The sequence below is a fragment of the Spea bombifrons genome, chromosome 1 (assembly GCF_027358695.1).
Source record: "Spea bombifrons isolate aSpeBom1 chromosome 1, aSpeBom1.2.pri, whole genome shotgun sequence".
Taxonomy (NCBI): domain Eukaryota; kingdom Metazoa; phylum Chordata; class Amphibia; order Anura; family Pelobatidae; genus Spea; species Spea bombifrons.
This window is the reverse complement of record NC_071087.1, coordinates 80,712,593-80,718,592: the sequence shown is the minus strand read 5'-3', so window position 1 is coordinate 80,718,592 and position 6,000 is coordinate 80,712,593.

Below are 6,000 nucleotides of genomic sequence, written 5' to 3'. Positions count from 1 at the left end.
GGCCTTTGCACCACCAAGCCTATGTCCAACCCTAATACACTAAGACCCACACATGCACAAAAATGCTAACTCCAAACACTAACACATACACATATGCTAACACCATCCACTAACATACACGCTGTCACTAATCTGGCTTGTCCGACCGACTACCTCCGCTGACTTGTGCTCCATTAGCCTGGGACACACACTCTTTCCACGGTTTCCCAGTCACTAGCCGAGACTCAGTGTAGGATATAAACCAAAACGAGGACTGATTTATTTTTCACACACAGTGCTGGATATATCCAGCAAAAAATTCATTAACATAAAACAAGATATTGGGACACAAACCGCCCCCTTAATCTGCCTCCCAGAGACAACAGGGGCTGTAAAGGGATTAACAGTACAATAGGGTTCCAACCTCCACTATCTATTGCTGGCCCAATAGAAGGGGGGGGCAACATAATAATACACCATGGGGTGGAGGGGTCTGATATTAAACTAAAACAATGGCAGTCACTCCCTGCTTGCTGATCCTGGTTGTCTGCTGGAGATAATCCCTCAGCAAGTGATGGGATGATATACTGCTGGGGGTAGCCACATAAGTCTTTACAAAGTCAGGGCCCATAGTCAATAGGGAGGAGGCTGGCAGTCAGGCCTCTCCAGTAGCCCCAGTGATGGAGGGTTCCGTCACACACACAAACACACTCTAACACCATATGCTGAGACAATCACACCAAATAATAACACACACGTGGTAACACCTTACAGTAACATACAATTATGCTAACAGTATACACTCACACATGATAACACCATATGTTTACACATACATGTTATTACTATTTACTCACACACATGCTAAAACTATACACTAAGACACATGCACACTCTACACCATACAGTAACACACACACTATACTGCCATACCATAATGCACACTTACTCTAAGACTATACTCTCACACATTCATACAGCTTTCTCTCCCTGACCTTCACTTCAAGTTTTAAGTATAGAATATTAATAATATAGTGTTTCTAATAGAATACTATAATATAAAGGCTAAATGTTTTCCATACAGACCTCTATTCCAGCTCTGATTTTGCCTCCTCGTAACACTAGCATCACATGGTGTTTGGCCACACCTCCCACCACTCAAACTTCTGGTACTGGCTTTGTCCATTTTTGGACTGGCTCTGCCCCTTGCCACACCTCCACACCTTTCACTTATTGTCTTCTAAATTGAAGGTGGTTACGCCATCTAATTTAATCTGAGACGGGTTCAATGCTGAATTTTTGTCTTCTGCCAAGTATGGGAATATGGTTCTCTGAAAGGTGTATTTTGTATCTGTTTACCCAGGAATGGTGATCATCTTTGATAACACCATTCTATTATGGGTACATGCTGTACCTTCACCCTCCTTCCTTTTTCTCTGGTATGCATCCGACTGTTAAATACCATTATTCAATTGCTATTTCTCTGGTATGAATCTGACTGTAATATCCCGTTATTCAATTCCTATTTCTCTGGTATGAATCCGACTGCAATATCCTGTATACTGTTTATTTTTTATTGGCACCATGTGTAGGGTTATCTGTTTTCTGCTCTAGTCCCTCCTTTTTAGATACTATCTCCCCACCTCTTTTAGATCTAATTTGTAAGTGTTAAACTCCAGCTAATAGACTGCCTGTCTCCAGGTGCAGTACTACTTGATTACATTCAGTTCCATCTGGGCCACTCAGCTATAAACATCTACAGCCTGGCTCTCTGTGTCTTGGCTCTTGGGCCCTATTTTCCAGTGGCCCTGTTTCTAAGTGGCAAGCAGGAGTTAACACCTGGAGTTAGAAACTGGAGAGAGGAACTGCAACTACTAACAGGTAACCCACACTAACCACACTGATACAATATGCTCACACTGTCTATCTTGCTCCTTCTCATCACCCCTCTGCTAAAACTAATCACTATATCCTATTGCATCGAGCCCCATAATGATCCCCACACCATCCCTATCTCAGCCTGCCTCCTCCCATCACCTCTGCTCACTTTGCATGATCTCCTATGTTTCCTTAGAAACCTTTCCCGTTTTACTTCTACTGCTACCAAAACCACCTGCTCCTACTCCCAAATTCTCTCACTCCTACTACTGCTTGCTGCCAGCGACATCAATCCAAACCCCGGTCCCCTAACAACCCCCGCCCTTTCTTGCTCACCTTCCCACAGAAAACACCACAGGTCCCGCACTACCAAGTATCTCACTACCATTAAACCACAGCTCTCATCCCCATTCCTTTCCTGTGCCCTCTGGAATGCTCGCTCGGTCTGTAACAAACTCACAGCCGTGCATGACCTATTTGTCACAAACTCTTTCAACCTCCTAGCTATTACTGAAACATGGCTTTCCTCCTCTGACACTGCTTCCGTTGCTGCTCTCACATATGGTGGCCTCCACTTTAGCCACACTCCTAGGCCAGGCGAGATACATGGAGGTGGTGTTGGAATCCTGCTCTCCCCCTCCTGTTCCTATCAACACCTGCCTCCCCTCTCTGTCATTCGCCTCCTTTGAAGTTCACTCCATATGCCTGTTTTCCCCTCTCTCTCTCAGAGTGACAGTCATATATCGCCCTCCTGGACCTACCTCACAGTTCCTGGACAACTTTGCCGCCTGGCTGTCCCACTTTCTCTCTCCAAACATCCCAACCATAATCCTAGGTGATTTCAATATCCCCATCGATAACCCACCCTCCCCTGCTGCCACTAAACTCATTTGGTCTCCTACAATCTTCTCTAACCCCTACTCACCGCGATGGACACTGTATCGACCTGGTATTTTCTAATCTCTGCTCCATATCAGAGTTCACCCGTCACCCCTTCCCCATTTCCGATCACCACCTCCTCACATACAATCTCACATTAACACCCAAATCTACTTCCCCTCCTCCACGCCTCCGCACCTGTAGAAATCTGCGCGATGTTGACCCCCTCCAATTTTCTAGTCTAATTCACTGCTGAGCGTGTCTGGGGGAAATCTCGCTCCGAAGCTGACTACATCCACTACAAGTTCATCCTCCACACTTACATATCTGCCCTTCAGCTAGCTAACTCTGACTCCCTTGCTTTCCTGGAATGCACAAGTTGCCTTTATATCTGTTTAGCTTCCGTAGCTAGTGGCAAGTTCAAATTTAAACAACTTGCAGTGCCGCGCTGACTAGAACCTCTAACTGGCTGACTTTACCGATGGTGGTTTAACTTTCTTTTTTCACATGCCTGGAAATATAAACCTCTCCACCTGTTGACTTTTGTATATATATATATATATATATATATATATATTGTAGAAGACAGCTCACGCATGGGGTGGCAATGACAGTATTCACACAGGTTTCAAAAGTCAAGCGTGTTTATTTAGAAGATGTAGGCACATAGCACCTTGAAAATAAAACAAACTCTAAGCCTGCCCAGCTCTAACTAAACATTCGGATACCTCTCTACAAGCCTAAGGTCTGGCACAAAGCAAAGTAACAGGTTTTGCATGGGTAAAGCTTCATACCTGGTGGGCTGCAGCGCTGGCTGTAGCTGCTCCCTGCCTCATTCCCTCCTCCACCCTGCAAACCCAACAGCCCTCTCTTTTAAGGCTTCCTCCCCAGTAATGAGCATAGGAAGCCTCACCTGAGGGCTCCTGGGTGTGCTACCGAGCCTGGCTGAGGAAACCAGGTGTGATATATATCCCATCCACTTTACCACAATATATATATATATATATACAAGAGGGCTTGACGGGGCTTGATTGACATGTGTCTCCTAAAGCCATGCTAACTCAAGCCACACGAAGCTAAATCACAATTATAAAAAGGTCACCCTAACTCAATTTTCTGCATTGTGGCATCTTTTTTGCATTGATTTTGGTCAGATCAATAGTCATATGTAGCCTTTTGGCTAAGATCAATGGTCTCCCTTTGGGATCGCTTCTCTGCCTTTTGGCTAAGATCAAGTGAGTACCTGTGAGAGAGTGAAAGCTTGATCATCTGGCCTTAAGGCTGGGAATAGTGTCAGAGAGCCCAAGGCTGTTATAGTGCCCCCCAGCACGGACCGGCTGGGACACTCGGCACTGTGAGGGGTGGGGGAAATTCACAATTTTTTTGTCTTGCACTGGTTGATAAGCACACTGTAATTACCTTGGATTCCCTCTTGATGCGCTTTTTTTTATATACCCACCGTTAAATTGCCCTGGCCTATGTCTGGTGGTGCAGGGGGAATTTTTTTATCTTACCAGACATTGGCTGGGACCTGTGATACTCTCACTGCTACTTATTTGGCACAACACTTTTCAGTTTTTTTTTTATTTCAGCTTAAATATGATTTCAGGTTTCGGAGTGAGTTAAGCACCATTGGGTCGCCTGAAGCTACAGTGGAACTGAGCCCTCGAAGACTAAGTCCAGCATTGGCGGGGGGGAATGGTGTGTGCCTTCTGGCCCCAACTCCTCCATTGAATACTTTTTGTACGGGAGGACGTGAAGACTTCAGTGGATCTCCTCTCGGTTTCAGCGTGGCTGGGAAGGAACGAGCTGCATATCCTTCTGGGAAATGCAGCTCCAAAAGATGAAGATTGGAGACTCGGCTCCAGTTAAGGATGACCCCAAGGCATCAGGCCTGGTTAGTAGGAGAGATAGTCGTGTTGTTAGAAGTGATAGAGAATTCAGGAAGTGGAGTGGAGATGGAAGGAGGGAAGATAATGAAGAAAAAAGGCATTGTGGGTTGGAAGAAAGGGAGGATATGAGAGTAGAGACAGAGGGCAGAGTTATAGGTGAGAAGTCTTCACTGGATTTTGATTTTCTGAAATTGCATTCAGTCGTCCGGGAGCACTTTTGAAGAAAGCGTGTGGTTTTGTTATGCCATGGTTGGCGTTTCAATTGTCAGGGGTAACATATAGTAACATATAGTAACTGGAACTATGCTGTTGAGAGATGTTGAGGCAAGTGTATTGTGATAAAAAGTGGCTGCTGTGTCTGGACAGGAAAGGGTTAATATGAAAGGTAAGAGAGGTTCTAGTGAGGCTGACAGTTGGGTAAGGGTATTATTTGGTAATGGCCTACAAATATGAGGTGACTGTTGGAACTTTGTTTTGTTAGGTGTTAGCACTGGAGAAAAGGTTAGAAGGTGGTGGTCAGACAGAGGGAAAAGAGAGATGGAGAATTCTGAAAGGGAGCATGATCTGGAGAAAATCAGATCAAGTGAATGTTCCTCAATGTGTGTAAGAAAATTAGTCCATTGAGAGACCAGAAGAGGATATCAGGGAGAGGAGTTTGGAGCTAGCAGAGTTGTTAGATATGTCAAAAGGAAAGTTAAAATCTCTGATAATAAGACAGGGGATATTAGAAGAGAGGAAGAAGGGGAGCCAGGCAGAAAAGTGGTCAAAGAACTGTGATATAGGACCTGGAGGGCGATATATTAATGCAATTTGGATTGTGTGAACCTCAAATGAACAGAATGAGGAGGGAGGGCTTGGTGTATGCTGGAAGGTGCACTTTTTCTGCGATCAGGCCTAGGAGTGTGGCTGAAGTGTAATCCTCTGAAGAAGGCAGAGGCGGTAGTATCATGGGAGAGGATCCAGGTTTAAGTAGGTTTAAGTAAGTGCTAGGAGGTTAAAAGTATTGGGAGAGAAAAAGATCATGTATACAAGCAAGTTTGTTGCATTATGGTTGGAGGAATGAGATTGTTTAGGTTGTGCATGTTGGTTACGTTTTGTGGCTGACAGTGATAGGAATAGGGAAGAATATTGTTTAGTTTTATTGTTGATGCACTGGGGTAGCCGTGAAGGTGGAGAGATGGAGAGGGAAAAGATTTGGAATGGTTTAATGGAAAGTAATGGGCATACCTGGGAACTCTCCGGGTTTGACCCGGAGATTGCCAGGTGAGCACTGCTTCCCTGGTTCTCCGGGTCAAGGCCCGAATACTCGGGGGAACGGGGTCTTGACACACCTCGCTCCCTGCCCATTTTTTTTTTAAATTGGCGTGTTTCC